The sequence below is a fragment of the Elephantulus edwardii genome, unplaced genomic scaffold (assembly GCF_000299155.1).
Source record: "Elephantulus edwardii isolate Elephantulus edwardi_28Jun2011 unplaced genomic scaffold, EleEdw1.0 scaffold00100, whole genome shotgun sequence".
Lineage (NCBI taxonomy): Eukaryota > Metazoa > Chordata > Mammalia > Macroscelidea > Macroscelididae > Elephantulus > Elephantulus edwardii.
In genome coordinates, this window is record NW_006399850.1 from 8,607,338 (window position 1) to 8,629,427 (window position 22,090).

A 22,090-nucleotide genomic window follows, 5' to 3' on the forward strand; every position below is an offset into this window, starting at 1 on the left:
AATTTAAACTATGCTTCTGTTTTTGTCATTATTTTCAGAGAAAAAAGTTCTAAAAAGTAAAATAAACATGATTTTTCAAATATTTCATAGTTGGATTTAAGGCCTTTGATAACATTAATTGGTGTATTTGTTATGTACCGTTGAATGTGAACTATCTTATGCTTCCCTCCAGCAAGTTTTTAGAGTTAATAATCAAATGAGAGGAGATTATTCATTCTTCTTCTGTAAAGCAGTTGGTCGATTCCAACCACGTACCTTTGGGTTGACAGCACAGCTCCTACCAAATAACTGATATTCCTAAAAATGTTCATTTTTAGTGGTCAAAAATTCTTGTTTAAAAAGCTGTAACAAGACTAGAACTAGTATTTTGTTATATATTTCCTTTAGTTTTTTAAGACACTAACAGAAGTTACTACTGAATATTAAAAAAGATCCTTTCCCTAACTTCTGGAGCCATTATTTAATGTCTTATAACTGAAATAAAACTGAGATCTTATGAGTTTAGAGAAGTAAAATCCATTCCCACAATTACCCCTGCTTTTCAGATCCCCGCTGGATCTTTCGTTGTTCCTTCACTCACTCCCTCTGCCCATCACAATCTTCAACCCCATTATTTGCCCCCCTCCCCACCCTCAACTCCCCTCCTCTCTTCTCTTCCCCCTTGGGACTTTTGTACATACTTAACGATTAATTGTATATTTTACAATAATAGTCTTATGCAGTATTTGTCCTTATGCATATGAAAAAGATTGGTCAATAATTATTAATTTTGTAAAACAGAAAGTACGAGAATGAGCTTATGAAACACAATGTGAATAGAGGAATGTGTGAAAAACAATGTATATGAGCAAAACACAAAGTATATGAATTTTGTATGCAAACCAATATAAAATAAAAATAACTTTAAAAAATGTTCATCTGCCTTGAATGAGCATCATAACAAATTTTTGATTTTTTTCTTCTAAGGAGGAAAATGATTTGTCAGGATCCTCAAAACTCACGCTCCATGATCCCCCATAGTCTTTCTTTTCTTGGTTGACTACGATGAAAACCTCTAGAATTCTCTTGTATTCTACTCATTGAAGATAGCATAAGTTCTTGTCTTCAAACATTTTTCTATATTGTAAACCTAAAGAAATATCCTTGACATTTGACCCTTTGTAATTGTAGAGATCCATTTGTAAATGCAAGAAGCCCTACTGATACTGTGAATAATGTATAACAAGAGAGCTAACTGGAAGATCAGTGGTTGGAATTTACTAGCTGCTCCAAGGAATAAAGATGAGGAGTCTCCCTTCAGCAAGATTTGCAGCCTCAGAAACCCATGAAAGGTAACTATAAAACAGAACCAAGTAGAAAGCATGGAAATATATCCAGCTTGTTGCTGTCAGGTCCTATTGAATATACTGCAACTGAAAGCCACACTATAAGCAATGGATGTGAATCCTGTCCTATCTGTGGCATCGTCATCATCTCTGATATACTTGAGCCTGTCTTTAGTCACTGTTAATCCGTCTTGTTGAAGTTCTTCCTCTCCTTAGCTGACCCTCCACCTTTCCAAGCATGATGTCTTTTCCAAGGACTAGACTTTCCTAACATGTCAAAAGTAAGTGAGATGAATTTTCACCATCCTTGCCTCTAAGATCATGCTGGTTGCATTTTCTCCAAGACATATTTGTTCATTCTTTCATCAGTCTGTGGGATAATCAATACTTTCCCTTCAACTTCCCAACTCAATGCCATTGATTTGTCTTCTGCCATCTTTATTCATTGTCCAACTTTCTAATGCATGGAAAGTACTTAGAAAGGCTATAGCTTAAATCTGTTACATGAGTATTAATTATAGAAACTTAAAGTGAAATATTTACGTCAATGAAGTAAGTACATAAAAAATAAACCATATATAAAATCTTAGAGACAAAAAACTACATAATTTCACTGTCTTGAGTCACATGGTCTGTACTTATGTAAATGACTAATATTAAGAGTAGTAACTTCATGTTGGTAGGAGAGGCTATACCTTGGAGAAGGACATCAAGCTTGGATAGGTAGAGGGATGGCGAAGAAGAGGAAAAACATCAACTGGGTGGAAAGGCAAAGGGACTGCATCAGTGAGTTCAAGTGTGTTGGAGATTTTGTGATTGGCACAAGATAAGACAGGATTCAGATCTCGTTCACAGGATTTCTATGAGGTGTACTTGACGGCATATAGCAACAACAACAACAACTTATCCCCTTTAAATGAAAATTCTTATTTGGTGAGTTATTTGGACAGTTTTCCAATGATGAAATATTTTAACATTTTGTGAAGTCTGTCTCCTTGATCCTAAGTTCTTCATTACATTTCAAAGAGCCATAAAGCCATTCTCTGATGAGAAGATTTGTTAAAGCTGAATAGCAGTGTAGAGCTCACAGATGTCTGAACAATCTCTTCACATATCCCTAGAGTCCCCTGACTTTTGATTTTTGTCTGTCACCTTTTCAAAACAGATTCATTGCTACCCTTGACATCTTTGGTAGTTAATAATTCATTCTGGTCTCCATTTGCAGAGATGATGGACTAGGTGCCCTTCTTTAGTATTTCAGAAATAACCTTTCTTAAGAGTCAGGTTACACTTCTGTGACTAGGCTTAACCACTGACTAGATAAAACACAACTTTAAAAACAGAACATTTTAGCTTTTCAAATGTTCAAGACAATACTTTGAAGTAAGATTTGGCTAGATTGAAAAACATACTTCCATTTTGCTTTAATGGATTTATTTTTCCTTACATAGTTTATCCAAGAAAATACAAACCTCACTCCCAGAGGAAAAATATCTGGTGAGCTGTGAGCTAGTGACCATTGCATAACGAGGGAAAATATTGCAGTAAATCAGAAACCATTATAGTATTAGATAAAAACATTATGTGTGTTTATAAAATGCAGCAGCATTACTTCCATGAGACTATGCTGTGAAAGCTCACATTTGTGCTGAAATAGCATACAGACATTAGAGTTTATGATACATTAGAGTTATGGCAAACCGCTTACCATTGCCCATATTTTTTCTTAATTATGTTTTTTGGGCTTAGGATAGAGCATAGTTCAGAGCTACTGTCCGTAGGGTTGGTACGAGTCATAGCCAATTCGACAGCATATAACAGCAATGACATACTAAAATAAAGCTATATTTATATGTAAACTTTCCAACCACAGGGACAAATAAAGATCAAATTGATAAAGGTATTGGTAGCAAATGACAATAACAATTAAAACAAAAGTGAAAGAGTGATTCAACGTACTGCTGAATAGACTAAACAGACAATGTGCTCAGAATGGAAATGAATTTTAAGTTGGGGACTACTTGTAATGGTGTTTCAGAACAAAACATTAAGAACCATTGAAAGAACCCAAGATATAATACTGGGGAGGGGGAGAAAAGAAAGAAATTTTAAAATAATGTTGTAAATTAAGGAAAACAGGAGAAAAGAAGCATACAAAAAAGCTGTGATAAATACAATAAATATTCATAGAAAATGTCTGCTATTTTTCTAATAGTTTTCCATAGCAGAGCAAACTGTAACCCCAAAACATTGCCAGGCCTCCTCACTCACAGGCAACAAGCACAGAAGTGAGTTACACAGTAAAAAAAAAAACAAGACAAAAAACCAAATAAATAAACAAATAAATCTGCTATTTGTGTAGTTAGGGGTAATATTTTTTCCTACTTAATGTTTATTTTCCTGTATTTTTATTCTTTTTATAAACATAAAACTGTTTAAAACATGGAAACTAACTTTAAGTAACTTAAAGCAAAATACTTTTACATTGAACACCACGTTTTCCTTTTATTGTACATGATTTTTCTGTTATTAGCTAATAAAAATATTTTAAAAACAAGGTTTAATATTTTTTCAAAGATTCGTTTAATATTTTGTCTTTGGGTGGGCAGACAAAATTTTTTAAATAAATATCTTACTTTAAAATTTTCAATACATTAAATAACCAGAAGGTTGCTTGGTTGGCTGTTTTGGTTTTTGGGGTTTTTTTTCCACTTTTCACAAATGTAGTATTAGAATCAGAGGAAGACTCACAACAGCCAGTGCTATGCTGATGACAGGACCTTGCTTGCTGAAGGATAAGGGAATCTGAAGTGCTTGTAAAGACCAAAGACTATCCCTTTTCTCCTTCCCTCCCCTAACTCTCCCCCTCCCCCCACCATGGTTGATTTACTCAAGTTTCTTCTCTTTTGCACATTATAAGTTCTGATCGGTTGTTTATCAGGAGCTTTATAGCGAGTACTCTGATTTTCTATCATTGCAGAGATTGCTAAGTGCTTAACTGTTTGCACCACTTACGAATTCTGTGAAAGTCTGGATAGTTAATGTCTCTATTCTTTTTCAATGTGTGAGTGAAAATATTGAACATATCAACAAGTAAAAATGTGCACTCTGTTAAAGAAAAGTAAAGAGATTAATTGAAGGCTTAAAAACAGTTCCAACAAGGAACAAAATGAAATCAAACACTCCTAAGTCATAGACACATATTCATGAGGTAAAAACAAGAAAGATGCAACACTCTGAATCAAAGTTGCAAGATCTAGGAAGGCAGGACAACTTAAAGTAGGAAATTCACAGGGATTGGTTGGAAACATTCATTAACTATTTGGATTATGGAGGGAGTGCTGGTCACTGAGTGGTGGTTGTGCTAATTTAAAAATGGTGCGTCTCTGAAGAGTCATATCCACCAGGGGCTCAAATCTCCTCCCTTGTGATTTACAGCCTTGAAAACCTGTGTGAGTGTCAGCTCTGAGTCATGTCCCTACTTGACAACAATGGATCTTTAACTGGATGGAGATTTTACACGGTAGTCACAAGGTAATTATCTTAAAAATTCCTGAGATCAGCTGTGGGGATTTCTGAGAGAGTTATGTGTCTCTTTTAAAAAAGTTCTTTCCTGATCTTTGGTTTCTCTACAAGAAAAATGTCTCCTTTCATATGCACTTAAATTTGTCTAGGAGTTGAAAGTTGCAGTTGAAATATGTTGTTATGTATTAAGACTGCCTAAGGGTCCATGGATTGTAAAGGAGGGGGAAAAAACTAAGGAGTTTGAGCTCATGAGCTAAACATTCTTGCATGAGTTAAGTGCCTCAATTTTGGCACTCTCACACACAATTACATTAGTCCCTGCCAATCTTAATATTCTATGATCCTTTAAGAATCCCTTAAAACATCCTCATTTAATCTCTGCTAAACATTAAGCCACAAACTACTTTTAACTCAGTCATGTTGCCCCCCTCATCATTCCTAAAGAATCTTGGTTTCCTGAGTAATTATTTCCAATTTTTTTTTTGTCATACCCCAGTAGCTATGGTAAAGTCTGTAGGACAACAAGCAATACATGTTGGAGAGGATATGGAGAGGTTGGAGCTCTCATATACTGTTGGTGGGATCGTAAAATGATGTACAACCACGCTGGAAGACAGTTTAATGTTTTCTCAAGAACTTCAATGTAGAAACTCCATACAACCCAGTTATTCCACTACTAGGCATATACCCCAAGAAAATTAGTACCAAGACACAAAGATTTTTACATCAGTGTTCACAGCAGCATTATTCACTATTACATGATTATGGAAACAGCACAAATGTCCAACTACAACTGAATGGAATGAGAAATTGTGGTACATCCACCCAATGGAATACTTTGTAGCACTGAGGAGCAACAATTTTGAAAAATACTACAAAACTAGGAAATGTGGATAGCATCATGCTAAGTGATGTACCTCAGTCTTATAGGGACAAATACTGCATAAGACTATTATTGTGAGAATAAGATAACTAGTAAAAACATGTATGGGAGCTCAAGGGGGGAAAGGAGGAGTGGAGGGCTGAGGATGAGTAGGGGCAAAATCACAAAATTAGTTTGGCGGGTCCCAGGTGAAAAGACGCTAAAGATTGGCAAGATCCAATGGCGATTGATTTTATAAAACATAATGCATGAAAAATGAAGTAGGATGCATAGCTCTCTTTGACTTCAAAACTTACTACACAGCAGAAATAAACAAAACAGCATGGTACTGGTACAATGACAGGCACATAAATCAATGAAAAAGAATTGAGAGCCTAGAAATGGATCCATCTGTCTACAGTCAACTGATATTCAACAAAGAAATAACATCTATCAAATGGGGAAATGACAACTACTTCAACAAATGATGCTGGAAAACGGAATTGCTAGCTGCAGAAAGCTGAAACAGGATCCACATCTCACACCATACACGCAAATCACTTCAAGGTGGATCAGAGACCTGGGAGTAAAACCCCCAAAACAAAGTTCATAAGAGACAAACTGGGATCAAGCTTAGACAGCTTAGTCTGTAGTATAGAAATGAACAATCTGGAGATAAAATTGATGAATGAGACCTTCTAAAGATTAAATCTCTGTGCTTATCAAATATTTTTTTCCAACAGAGAAAAGAAAACCTACTGACTGGGAACAAACTTATGGCAATACCATTTCAGACATAGGTCTCATATTAAAAGTTTACAGAATATTCCTGGGCCTCCAGAATAAAAAGACTGATAATTCATTTACAAATGTGCAAGATACATGGAAAGACTTTTTATAGAGAAGGACATTTGGATGGCTAACAGACACATGAAATGTTCAAAATCAATGTCAATAAGCGAGATGCAAATCAAAACCACAATAAGATACCATCTTACTCCAGTAACAGTGCCAAAGTTTAGCAAGACAGCAAGTAATAAATGTTGGAGAGGACATGGTGAGATAGAAACTCTTATACATTGTTGATGGGATTGTAAAATGGTACAATCACTCTGGAAGACAGTTTGATATTTCCTCAAAAAGCTGAATATAGAAATTCCATATGACCCAGCTATTCCACTCCTAATATACCCTGAGAAAATGAGAACTGAGACACAGACAGATGCTTGTACACCAATGTTAATAGAAGCATTATTCACCATAGCAAAAACATAGAAACAGCCCAAAAGTCCAACTATAATGGAATAGATTGAAAAATTATGGTACATTCACACAATGGAATACTATGCAGTATGCAGGAACAATGATTTTGTAAATCACTACCTAACTTGGGAGAGACTGGAAAGCATGATGTCAAGTGAACTAACTCAGTTCCATAAGGACAAATACTGTATAAGACCATTATTGTAGAACATGTATGAAGATCCAAGAAGGGAAGAGGGGACCATAAGGGTGAGGGAGTGTGTAATCTTAGGGTTACACTATATGATGGGTAGAGGGAGAGGTTAATAAAGGTAAGGGGAAAGATCTTGTATGAAAAACAACGTATACAAACTTTGCAAATAACCAAAATAAAAATTTATTTATAATCTTAAAATGAAGAAAAACCTGATAAAGCATGAGAATGATTGTATGAAACACAATGTGAATGAAGAATATCGTGAAACATGATGTGAATGAAGAATGATGTCAAACACAATGTATACAAACTTCATAAGCAAACCAATTTGGAAAGGAAAGGAAAAGGGAAAGGGAAAGGGAAATGGAAAGGAAAGAAAAGAACATTGAAGGTTGAGAGTGCACAACCAAATTTCAAAACTCTCAAACTCTGTGTCCTGAGGAGATTTTCCTAAAGCATGTTTTCCCCCTTGTGGCAAGGGAGTGGGGCTGGCTTATTTTGCAAAGAAATTCACTTGTTCTAAAATGTACTTTGAAACCAAAGGCAGTGGAAAAGCTTAATGAAAAGCACAAAGTAAATAGTTGCACATGAGTTATTGAATATAAAATTCTTCCTTGTATTCCTAAGTGTTGGCTGGAAGTAAAGACTGCATATTTGGTGTATGCTAACAATTGTGTGTTTAGATAAAAGATTTTAAGGGGTAAAGAATTCTCCAGAAGAGTACTTGCTCCATTTGGGACACTGGAGGCTATGAGAAGGCACTCAAAAATCGCATCTTCTTTTTCTCCAAGACTTAAAGGTTTTTATTTACTTTCAAATATGTGAATTTGATGATATCAAAGGAAGGATAATAACAATAATAATGACATAATATGTGTTATTGTTAAGTCCCCCAGTGGTATAGTTACTATCAAAAGATCTGGTTCAAAGTTACTTGCAGCTCCATAATGTTATACTTTCTCATGGGATTGCTAGAAATTGGAATTCACCTAACAATAATGGATTTTGTGTTGTTACTAGATGTTGAGTCAATTTAAACTCATTGTGGCCTCATGTACTACAGACTAGCACTACCCCATATGGATCTGCTGTTTGTAATCTTTTGGGGAACAGATTGTCAAGTTTTTCTCCTGTGGAGTCACTAGTGGGTTTGAACTGACAAAATATAGTTAATAGTTAAGTGCCCAGCTGTTTACATCTCCAGGGAATCTTAATACAATCATCTGATAGGCATCAGAGAATTGGGCAAGGATGAATATGGATAACAGAAGATGAATTGATGCTTTTGAGTTGTGATGTTGGAGGAAAGCGCTGAATATCTTATGGACTGCCAAAAAAACAAAGATAAGTCTTAGAAAAAGTTCAGCCAGATTACTTCTTGGAAGCAAAACTAGCAAAGCTTCATCTCATACTTTGAAAATGTACCTAAGCAAAGCTATTCCCTGGACTGACATTTCATAAGAATATGTTGAAGAAGTAAATACATAAAATATAGCAATTCACTAATTTTCTCTATTCTCTAGATATTACCATATTCCAATTACAGGTCAAATACGGATTATGAAAAAAATCCCATGTCAACTTTGGAATCACAGTACATATAAGCTAGTATTTTATAATTATTTGAAAGTGACTCTTAAAATATTTCAATTTTAAAATTTTGATATCTTTACCAAAAAACTGTTCACTTGGTTTTTTAGTCCATTATGGCTGTCAATCATTTTTCATTATTGTATTCGAGTATTAGAAAAAAACTACATAAAATGGTAACACTATGTAGAATAAAAAGTGATTAATTTTGTTTATTATTGATGTATCATCAATAAAAATATCCCTAGACCAGGACACCATATTTAGTAAAATAGAGGGTCTGTGAAAACAAAGGAAACTCTCTCAGTGAGGTAGTTTGAGACAATACCTAGAACAATGGTCTTGCACATGCCAATGATTATGAAGGCTGTACAAGAATGAATGTTTCCTTTATTGCACATAAGCTTGCCACTAGATAAATTTTCCTCTTCAACAACAAGCTATAAATTCATATATCACCATAATAGAACTATATTCAATAGTACCTATGCACATGAAATAATAGGATTGTTAGGACGGATAAAGACAATATATCATAGAAGAAAGCATGCTTCCATTCTAAAGAGCATGACAGTTTAAACCTGGAAAGTGGAATCCCTGAAGTACAAACCATTTTGACATCACAATATGCCTTGGATTTTGTTTTAACACTGAAAGAAGTGTGCTTTTAAAATGATGGATATTTTCACACTTTTAGTCAAATTCATTCAATGGAACCATCACAGTCTAGTTTAAAGTAAGTCAAGTGTGGCAGTATAGATTGTATTAGAGTATTTTGTAAGAAAGGGTTAGAACTGAAATGATCCATCTTTGGATATCCTTTTCAGCTAGGTAATACTATTATAGTCCTGTCTTTTTTTGAGAGTGCTTTCTCTAAAGTGAGAAATAGCATTACCAAAAGAAAGAAGTTCTGCATGCTGTTGCTAATGACTGCCCCATTCTATGGGCTTAATGATTCTTGCCGAAAAGCTTACTTACCGTGCCAAGGTAATTCCATCAGTATCCTTTATTTGAGCCCAATAATAATAATTAAAAAGATGCAACGATGTTACTTGTTTTTCACTTGAGTAAAGAAAGTACCCTTAGCTACTTCTGTATTAATTAAAATACACATATATCCATGTTACAATTTTAAGCAAATGTGGAGCTTTGATGGCTTAATACCTAGGGAGCTATACTGCTAATCCAAAGGAGATTTTTTTGGCAGTTCAAATCTATCCACTCCTCTGCTTGACAAAGATGAACAATCTCCTCACATGTGATTTTCACCTCAGAAAAATCACTGAAGGATTGATCAGCCATGGGTTGGTTCTCGTTCCACAACAGTGATTTGCAGTAAAGTATTGAAAGAATTAATACACAATCACAAACTATAATTCAATTTATCTATAAATAATTGTTTTATCTTAGCTTCATATTTTGTGATTTCTTTATATTGCATGTCAATTGTCTAAATTTTGTATCACCAAAAGATTGATACTGTAAATCTGCCCAAAGGGACCTTGGTAGTAACAATTAGTAATCTGCTTCCAATAGTTCTCAGTCATGAAAATTTTTCAGTCCTATTCTACTCTGATACAGAGAGCTCTCCATGAGTGGAAACTGATTTTGTGTTAAGTGCTTTTCATTTTAATTTTGGGGAGACTAAAAAAACAAGCTTCCTTCAGCCCAAAGGATGAAAGAATTCTATTTAATATTGAGTCCTCATGTTAGTTTTCTAGGACTACTAATTCCCACAAACTTGGTGACTTATTACAACCAAAATGGATTCTCTCAAAATTACAGAGCTCAATCAGCCCTTGTCTCTTCCAGTAACTGCAGGCAAGTATTACCTTATGTCCATGGTTTGTGACTACATCACTTGGATTTATCTTTATCTTCACATTGCTTCCTCTTCTTCTGTTTAACTTGTAAAGATAATTATCATTAGATTTAGGATCCAAGGATAATTCAGGATGTTTACATCTGCTCACATCTTTAACTTATTAATATCTGAAAGATTTTTCTTAACTAAAGTAATCATTACAAGTTATAGGAGAGACATAGATACATTATTTAAAGCTTCTCTTTAATCTGCCTATACCTGGTGTTGTTGTTGTTTATTGTTCAGTCAAAACTGACCCATAACTGACCCTCTGGTGCAGTTTTTGAGGCAGTTACCAAACAGGAGAAGATTTACCATCCATTTCTTGCATATCTGATGTAGTAGAAGTAAATATTCTCCTAGTTGAAAGGATTGATTTTTACATACAATAGATAAAACAATTTAAATGAAGAAGTTATTAAAAAATTAGCCAAAAGATAGGTATATATTTTACTTTCAGTTAATGCATACCTATTCATGTATGTTCTCAGATATTTTTCCCTTAAGATTCAATGCCACTAAATAAAAGAGGTGCTAAAGTTGTTAATGGTGCTGAGCTGCAAACTATCATATTCGATGTTCACTAAGAATTTTCTTAAAAAAAAAGAATGCCCACCACAACATAGTCTCTTATGATGTCATAGCACACTGTACTTCTTATTTGTATCACATACAAGTTTATAATAAATATGGTTTGTAACTTTAAAAAAAAGAATTTTCTTCATTATTTGGAAATAGTACTTATTTGCAAGCAAAAGTTATTAATGCCAAACTTCAGAATAATTTACTGCCTAGTGATACTTTCATTCCAAGATTTATAGGGGAATATTTGCACGGATAATATCACAAACAAATAATTCATGTCTTAAAAATCAAAGTTAAAATGTAATTTATTTATAAAGGGTCATCTAATTTTCAAGTATAATTATGTCTTGGTTTTCAATTATCATTATTATTGGTTGTAATTTACTACCAACATTAAATAATAATTTAATTTTGTAACCTGCAATACCGCCTTTTCATTGTTTTTTATTCATTCATTATAAGATTTTTAGTCTTGTTCCTAGCATATCAGTATTAAGTATTCAGGTTAAAATGATTACATTTGAAATCTGCCTGAGGGAAATATCAATATTTTAAAATACTTGATTTAAACAAAGTCCTTAAATCTAAAATGAATTAGTTCTTCACAGAGAAAAAAAATGTTTTAGAGTTTTCAAATTGAGTCATTCAGTGTGTTTGTATGCTTATTGACTTTTATGAAAGGATAAACAGTTTCATTTAACAAACTTGTGGCTGTTTTTTCCCCCCTCTTTTTAACAATTAACGATAAATGAATAAAGAACATTATAATGAAAGGAAGACCCTCAATGAGATGGATCAATTTTGTGAGTGGAGTGGTGGGTTGAGTGTGTTTGAGATGGCGAGATTGGATAGAATGGTGTTTAGGGCTTTTGTACACAGAGTCACTATGAGTCGCAAGGGACACAATGGCACAAAACAACAACAACAACAATGAGCTTTTAAGACTGCAAATTCCCCAGTCATTCAGAGGCTACTCTTTCTTTCATTTGTTTTTATGAGGTACTTATCACTCACTTTTGTTGGGTTGGAACCAAGTTAAATGCTGACCCTACAACAAGTTTTCAGAGGCTATAATCCTTACTGAAGGAGATGACCCATCTTTCTCCCATGGAGCAGCGGGTGAATTCAAATCACATGCCTTTGGTTTGGCAGAGAAACTTCTTACTCACTAGGTTGTCAGAGACCCTGTGAAGAACAATATATAGTCTTCTTAAAGAGGACTATTTCATTCTATTATACCAGCTTCCTTTGGAACAGGCACAAATATAGGTCTCTTCCAATCAGTTGGCTATGTAGGTCTTTCAAATTTCTAAGCTTGGATAAGATGAGTGAATACTTCATCCATTATACTAACAACCAAAATAACAAACTAATTGTCGTGTAGATTCTGACTCATAGTGATCCACTACCATGTTTCTGGGGGAGTTTTGGTGTTAAGAAAGTGTTCTGGAATCCCGAAGACACATGGTTTGGACCCACCAGCTGCTCCACAATAGGAGAATGGCCAGTCTCCTCTCCTGTGATTACTTGCCTATGAAAACTCACTGGAGGGTCGGTCAGCTAGGGATCAATTCTGATTCGAAAGAATATGACAACATCGGGTTTCTGAGGTTATATTCTTTATAGGAAAAGACAGATTATCTTTCTTACCATTTTTCTTTCACAGAGTGTTTGATGGACTAGAATGGCTTACCTTTCAATTTTGATACATTACTTGTTGCTGTTGCTGTTCTGTACTGTTGAGTTGGAACTGACCTATAACTGACCCTCCAGCAGTTTTTCAGAGACAGTACATCACATAAGAGGTGATTGTCCATCTTTCTCCCACAGAGCATCTGGTGTATTTATTTGACGTACAGCACAATTGTCAGCACAATTGTTTAGCACGAAGCCACCAGAGCTTGCCTCAGACTATTTCATATCTTTGTAAAAAGAAGATATTCACTCTCCTTATGTAGCTATTGTCTCCACCAGCCTTTTGGATGTATTTAATTGATTATATTCTTTATTAAAACATAATCTCCTTGAGATAAAATGTATCTTTCATTGAACTACAGTTTTCCTACTGCCTAGACTTTAAGCAATATCCAACATGAAATAGATGCATAAAAATAAATTTTAATTTATAGGATGATTAACTAAAACAACACACTTCAAACTCATTTCCATTAAGTAGAAATCTACCTTTAGTTGAAACTTTAGAAGGAGATTTCAGAGCCTGTAAGCCACAATTATAGGAGAAGGTAGTGCATTTTTCTCTTGTGGAACTACTAGTGAATTTGAACTGCCAGAGAGACATTGTCTTTGTTAGCACCACAATCCACTAGGGACTATGCCTCCAAAGCTCAATATTTAAAAACCTGAATTTAAAAACCTAAGGAGAATTTGAGAACTCAAGAGAATATCATTTTATAAATTAAAAGATTAAATCTCAGAGCTCATCTAAGTAACTGACTATCCAAAAAATCAAGATGAGATTTCATAGTAACTCAATAGTCTTCAGTCTACCTCAACATAAGGAGAAATTCACAAAACAAAACAATAAATCTTCCCAAGTGGGAAAACAAAAAACCTTCATGATAAATGGAGAATAATATTGTAGTTGCTAATTAATATATTTCACTTAGATCCTCAATTGCAAACAGCAAAAACATCACTTAAAGAAGGTATTTCTGACCCATGGCACGAATCTTTAATGAATTGAAACATCATTAATTGCTTTAAAATGTCTCTGAAGGTACAATAAATAAATAAAGAAGACCAAAGTAAAATTATTACCTTTGAATTTTAGTATTGCCTTACATATTGAATTTTCATATAATCGGGAAGGACTAGTTCCTAGAAAAGAGTAAAGAATCCATTCATTACTTGCCAATTATTGGTGCTTTATTTTGTTATTATCCATATTCTGAAAAGTAAAAGAAATTGACATTTTGAAAAGATTAAGCTATGACACTTGCTATACAAAAGTATAATTTAAACATGTTTCATAGGAATATCCATACATATCTGATAAATCAGAAACAAGTATAAAGAAAGATAGGAGAACAGTGGCGAATTAATGCTCTAAATTGTTGTTAGTTGCTGTAGAGTTGAGTATAATTTAATGGGATCCTATGAACAACATGTCTAAATCCTGTCCTATTTAGTGCCATTCTCATAATTTCTGACATATTTGACTCCGTTGCTGTGGTTACTGTGTCAGTTCATTTCATTGAATGTCTTCCTTTTTTTCACTGACCCTCTCCAAGGAATAGACTCTCCTAGCAACATGCCCAAAGTATGTTAGACAAAGCTTTGTCATTATTGCCTCCAGTCCATGAATATTAAATCATTTTCATCAATGCTAAAGCAGGGTGGCATCCACTTCCTAAATAACATGTCTCCAGAAACTCTATGAACTTTGATAAATGTTGATAGTTGTAGAGGGGCTTCAGGCCTTTTGTTCATAGGGTCATTATGAGTCATGCTCAACTTTAAGGCTTTCAGTATATATTTCAAGATATACCTCAAAAGCATTAATTCTGCTTTTGCCATTTTTACTTATTGTTAAGCTCATGGAGGTATAGCAAATGATTGAAAAGACCATGGCCCAAATCAGGTGCACTTTAGATCTTAAATTCACATCATCGCCCCTCAGTAATTTGGAAAAGTCCCTGGCATCAGGCTTTCCGAATGAAATGCATCTTCATATCTCCTGACTGCTACCAAAGGTGTTGATTGAAGACTGTAGTAAAATTAATTCATTGGTAATTTCAATCTTTTATCCATCTATCATGATGCTGACTACAGGTCCAGTGGTGAGAATTTTTGTTTCTTGATGATGAGATGTAATCCATATTGGAGACTGTTTAGCCATTGATCTTTTGAAGCAAGTGCTTGTATTCTTCTCACTTTCAGTGACAAAGGTTGGATCATCTGCATAAAATATATTTTTGAGGAATCATCTTAGTCTGATCTATATTCTTCTTAATAAAGTTCAACTCATTTAATGATTTATAAAACATGCAGATTGATTAAGTATAGAATGAGGATACTAGGATGCCTATCTTTCTTAATTTTAAACCACTCTGTTTTCAGACCCATTCTATGTAAGCTTTCTCATAAGTAAAATGAAGTATTATAGGATTACCATTGTCCTCAGTTTTCGCTATTATTTGTTATGATTCACACACTCAAATTCCTTTGCATAGTCAAAAGGGACAAATAGATTAAGAAAGTATTAAATTGAAGGGGATTATTTTGAGTAAAAGAGATAGAATTAGATAATATTAACATTATTGATATCTGTAACTAAACTCCTAAATCACTTTAAAACACATTGTGATATTTTAGATAATTTATAATTTATATCTGAACTCTAGGACAAAATCACAGCAGAGGAGAAGTTTTCTGCTTTGTTAAATAATTTGCTCAATTTTATAGTACATAGACTTACTATATTTATCCTAGAATCTTCCCCAATCAGTATTAGTCCAATCAGGTGAGTTCTTCCCTTTTTATATTCTCTAGCTGCAGTTCTTTATACATTTCATTATAATACTTTACTTCATCTTCTCTAGTTGCTATTCGAAGTCTTCTTTTCATCTCTTTTCCTTGTGCATTTTCTGCCTTTGTTTTGGCTTCGTGGTGCTCTAGTGCAATTTCAGTCTCTTATGTTTTCCGTTTTGGTCTGTCTTCCTCTTCTGTCTTTGTAAAACTTTTGTTATCTTCTTGCATTCTATCTCTGATGTCATCACAAAACTCATCTGGTCTTCTCTTACTATCTTTACTATCTCTTTACTTCTCTTTACTATCTCAAACATATTCTGGAGATGATTTTTAAATTCAAAGAACAAACATATATGTCTTGGATTAAGTGTAGCTGGAATGTTCCTAGAAGGCAAAATAGATAAAGCTTTGTCTCACATGCTTTTGACTTGTTGCTAAGAGAGGCTATTCCTTAGAGAAGGACATCATACTTAGAGAGTTGGGAGGGTTAGCAAAAGAGAGGATGCCCTTCAGCGAGGTAGACTGACATACTGACTGAAGCAATGGACACAAGAGTGTCCGAAATGAAGATGGCACAGGATACGGCAGGATTCAGGCTGGCTGTTCATAGGGTCTCTGTAAGTTGCACTCAACATGGAGATACTTAATAATAATAAGAACAGAAAAGAAAGCAGAATGTGACACACCATAAACCCATCCCTCTCTCATATCATCATCATGTCCACTAAACTCATAGTTGAACCCTCAGAGGCTCAGCACACACGGGAAGAAACTTCCTCTCTACTACAGAGTAGCTGTGGATTCAGGCTGCCAGAGAATCATGGCATTTGAGTTACTAGTGTAATTTCTCTACACAACAATAGTAGTAAAATAACAGATGTTGTTTGTTGTTGTTGTTGTTATGTGCTGTTGAGTCGTTTGCGGCTCATAGCAACCCTATGTACAACAGTCCTAAAGCGTGCTCTATCCTGTGCCAATCGCATTGCCTCTGACACACCCATCCTGATTACCCCAGTCACTGACTCAATCCACCTCATAGAGGGTCTTCCCCTCCTGCGCTGTCCCTCTACTCTACCCAGCATGATGTCCTTCTCTAAAGAACTGTCTCTCCTTACAACATGTCCAAAGTATGTCAGACATCCTTGCCTCCAAGGAGCAGCCTGGTTTAACCCTCTCTAGGATGAATCTGTTTGTTTTCTTGGCAGTCCATGGTACATTCAATACTATTCTCCACCACAACAGCTCAAAGGCATCCATTCTCCTTCTATCCTCCCTAGTCATTGTCCAACTCTCTGACGCATAACAAGTGAATGCAAAAACCATGGCCTGTATCAGACGTACCTTAGTCTCCAAAGAGACACCATTGCTCTTCAGCACTTTGGAGAGGTCCCTAACAACAGACTTTCCCATTGCAATGCGCCTTTTAATTTCCTGGCTGCTGGTGCCAAGACTGTTGACTATGGAGCCAAGCAAACTAAAGCTGTGTACAATCTCAATCTCTTCACCATCCATCCTGATACTGCCAATTGGTCCAGTGGTGAGAATCTTTGTCTTCTTGACATTGAGCCTCAATCCATATTGTAGGGTGCAGTCCTTGACACTCTGCAGCAGGCGCTTCACGTCCTCTTCAGTTTCAGCGAGCAGGGTTGTGTCATCTGCATAACGCAGATTGTTGATAGATCGTCCACCAATCCTAATGCCACACTTCTCCTCATAGAGCCCACCCTCTCGGATAATCTGCTCTGCATACAGGTTGAAAAGGTATGGAGATAGCACACATCCCCGGCGTACACCCTTTCCAATTTTGAACCATGCAGTGTTGCCCTGCTCTGTTCTGACGACTGCCTCTTGGTCAAAGTATAGGTTTCACATTAGCACAATTAAATGTTCTGAGATTCCCATTCTTCTCAGAGTCAGCCACAGTTTGTTATGATCCACGCAGTCAAATGCCTTTGCAGAATCAATGAAACACAGATAGACATTCTTCTGGTATTCTCTGCTTTCAACTAAGAACCATCTAACATCAGCTACAATATCCCTAGTACCACGATCCCTTTTAAACCCAGCCTGGACTTCTGGCAGTCCTCTGCTGATGTACTGTTCCAGTCGGTTTTGGATAATCTTCAGTAGAATCTTGCTTGCATGTGAAATCAATGAAATTGTTCTGTAGTTTCCACACTCAGTTGGGTCGCCCTTCTTTGGGATGGGAACAAATATAGATCTCTTCCAGTCAGTTGGCCAAATGGTTGTTCTCCAGATTTCTTGGAACAACTTGGTGAGCACATCCATGGCAGCATCTGTTAGCTGAAATATGTCAATTGGTATTCCATCTATTCCGGGGGCCTTATTTTTTGCTATTTCCATCAAAGCAGCTTGAACTTCTGCCTTCATCACCATAGGCTCTGGCTCAAATGCTATTTCATTAAATTCTTCTGTATCTGCCAATTCCTTTCGGTACAATGACTCAGTATATTCCTTCCATCTTCTTTTGATACCTCCTGGATTATTTAACATTCTGCCTAAAGCATCATTGATTGTAGCAACTCAAGGTTTGAATTTGCTCTTCAGTTCCTTGAGCTTAAGAAACGCTGAACGAGTTCGGCCCCTTTTGATTTTCCGACTCTAGCTCCTCGCACATTTCATTGTAATATTTTGCTTTGTCATCCCATGCTGCCTTTTGGAATCTTCTGTTCAGTTCTTTAGTGTCTTGGATTCTTCCTTGTGCTTTGGCTTCTCTACATTCCAGTTGTCAAGTTCTTCTGTTTTCATCAGAACTGTCTCAGCTCTTCAGAAGCTTCTAAACTAAATGTTCAAATAAAGAGGATAACCAATAGGTAGCTGGTTCTTCCTGATCACCAGCCATATATTCAGTTCAATAATCAGCACGCAGAAATCCCAGTACTCTTGATTCAGTACTCAGACATAGCATCAGTGGAGCCAAGTAAACATCACTGATAATAGCTTCATAGAGCAGTTCACAACATCTGCCCATAATGAATGCAGTTGTATTGGAGACACTTAAACCGGAGCCTTTCATTAATTGTATTACAGTGTGCGTAGTCTGCATAACTCATAGTTTGACGTGACTGCGCTCTAGTCAATATAAATTCCAAAGACTTCATGGCTACATTCTCATGTCACAAATTAAGGTTCTAATGTATTCTTTGGTAAAGGGAAGAATGTGCAGGACCATGTTATCTTCACAGCAGCTTGTCAGTAGTCTCAACCACACCCTTGCTTCTTTGAAAGGCTTTCTGATATGGTTGTCATCATTTTCTTCTCATTGAGTTTGTATTTGTGTGATGATTAGAACCAAGAATTCCATTGCCCTCTAAGACAAAAATTACTGATGGGCACAGAGAGTGATTCTCATTCTACTTTCTCTGGAATCTCAGTAGCCAAATCCATTTCTTTATCAGACACTGGACTAGAATTCTTTCCTTTATATTTCTATATTATCAAAGTTATCTTTCATTATTTCAATTGTGATGGAAAAAAGAATAGGAGCACTATGTTTCCAGGTACTGATAATGAAATTAGACATTTCTGTAAAACAACCATACCCTTTTATATGGACACAGTGTGGCTTCACAGAAAACATGTACCAGGAACTTCTATGTTACTTATTCTCAACCCTATCAGGAGACAGTGTTCTCAAAGATAGATATATGATCATTTCTATGATGGACATGGTGATGGATACTGCTCCAATGATGGTAGTCCTATTTCACAAGTGGCGCTAAGGTCGAGGTGGAAAGATCAGGTAGAACAGGAGAGTGAGGTGTAGGACAACTGTCACCACAAGCTCATTCATTTTGTTAAACTCTCTTCTACACTCCCATTCCAGTTTACAACTGGCTGCAGAAGCAAATACTCCCATCAGTGGAGGAGGGACCAGAACGAATTCTTCCTAATTACACTTCAAACTCTAGAATGCATAAACCAAACTCTTAATGGAAAATATTATAGTATAGTCATATAACCTTGTTAAAAAAAAAACAGGAAAAAAGCAAGACTTTCACTTTTGGAAAATTAGAAAAAAGGTAAACTTTGTAATTTAATCAACTCTATTCTCGTTTTTAGATTAATCTTCTGTACACAATGTTTTTCATATTATAAAAAATTATGAAGCAGGAAACGAGCACATGAAGAAGAAGTATAATAGAAATATTGAGATTAGTATGCAAGGCCATGAAAATAGCTTTTGTAAATATATTTAGAAAAATGTTGTATAAAGAGGAATTTTCTGCAAAGCATCATTAGTTTTAGTGATTATACTGAATGGTTTAACCTATGGTTCCAGAAGAAGGAGTAGAATGAAGGAGATAAAAATTTTTAAAATGTAAAATGTGGTATGATATTGTATGATATGTTATGAGATGACATGAAATAATTAGTAAGAATGACATTTTACAAATCTATAGCCCAAATCTATTCATGTGATAACTATGAAGTAAATATTTATTAAGAAATGTTTTAACAAAACTCCGGAGGTTAATTCTTAGAGCTGTATCTGTCTATAAAGATGTCTTAGATAAGATAAAAATATTAGCATGATAAGTAATTACAATATAGTATCTTGAACAGTATTGTATAGAGGGAAAAAAAGAACAATACCTAAAAAACCAAAGATAAACAGTAGACTTTACTTAACAGTAGTATCCAGTAGTTATCCATCAGTTGTAATTAGTACTCCGTACCAAAATAAGAATATTAAATGATCCAGGAAGTATTAAAAGAAGATGGAAAGAATATACTAAGTCACTGTATTGAAAAGAATTGGCAGATACAGAGGAATTTAAAGAAATAACATATGAGCAAGAGCCTATGGTGATGAAGGAAGAAGTTCAAGCTGCTTTGAAGAAAATAGCAAAAAATAAGGCCCCCAGGAATAGATGGTATACCAATTGACATATTTCAGCTAGAAGATGCTGCCGTGGATGTGCTCACCAAGTTGTGCAAAGAAATCTGGAGAACAACCACTTAGTCAACTGACTGGAAGAGATCTATATTTGTTCCCATCCCAAAGAAGGGTGACCCAACAGAGTGTGGAAACTATCGAACAATCTCATTAATTTCACATGCAAGCAAGATCCTACTGAAGATTATCCAAAAATGACTGGAACAACACGTCAGCAGAGAATTGCCGGAAGTCCAGGCTGGGTTTAGAAGGGGTCGTGGTACTAGGGATATTGTAGCTAATGTTAGATGGATCTTGGCTGAAAGCAGGGAATAACAGAGGAATGTACATCTGTGTTTCATTGATAATGCAAACGTGTTTGACTGTGTGAATCATACAAAACTGTGGCTGACTCTGAAAAGAATGGGAATCCCAGAACATTTGATTGTGCTAATGAGAAACCTATACTTGGACCAAGAGGCAGTCATCAGAACAGAGTAAGGAAACACTGCATGGTTCAAAATTGGGAAGGGTGTATGCCAGGGATGTGTCCTGTCTCCATACCTTTACAACTTTTGTGCAGAACAGATTATCCGGGAGGCTGGGCTCTATGAGGAGAAATGTAGGGTCAATAGTGGTGGAAGATCTATTAACAATCTGCTTTATGCAGGTGACACAACCCTGCCTGCTGAAATGGAGGAGGACCTGAAGCGCTTGTTGCTGAGGCTCAAGGACTGCAGCCTCCAATGTGGATTGAGGCTCAATGTCAAGAAGACAAAGATTCTCACCAACCACTGGGCCAATTGGCAGCATCAAGATGGATGGTGAAGAGATTGAGATTGTTCGCAGCTTCAGTTTGCTTGGCTCCACAGTCAACAGTCTCAGCACCAGCAGCCAGGAAATTAGAAGACGTATTGCCATGGGAAAGTCTACTGTTAGGGACCTCTCCAAAGTACTGAAGAGCAATGGTGTCTCTTTGGAGACTAAGGTGCATCTGATACAGGCCATGGTCTTTGTGATCTCTTGTTATGCATCAGAGAGTTGGACAATGACTAAGGATTATAGAAAGAGAATTGATTCCTTTGAGTTGTGCTGCTGGAGAAGAGTGTTAAATATACCATAGACTACAAGGAGAACAAACAGATTCGTCCTGGAAAGGGTCAAACTGGGCTACTCCTTGGAGGCAAGGATTCTAAGACTCCATCTAACATATTTTGGCAATTTTCCAAGAATGGACAGGTCCTTGGAGAGGGACGTCATGCTTCGTAGGGTGGAGGGAGAGCGCAGAAGGGGAAGACCCCCTGTGAGGTAGGTTGATGCAGTGATTGGGGTAATCGGGCTGGGTGTATCGTAGCCGGTGCGATTGGCACAGAGCAGAGCAGAGTTTAGGGATGTTGTACATAGGGTCGCTATGAGTTGCAAGTGAATCGAAGGCACATAACAACAACAACTGAAGTAAGTCTTGAATAATAGGAAAGAATAAGGAAGG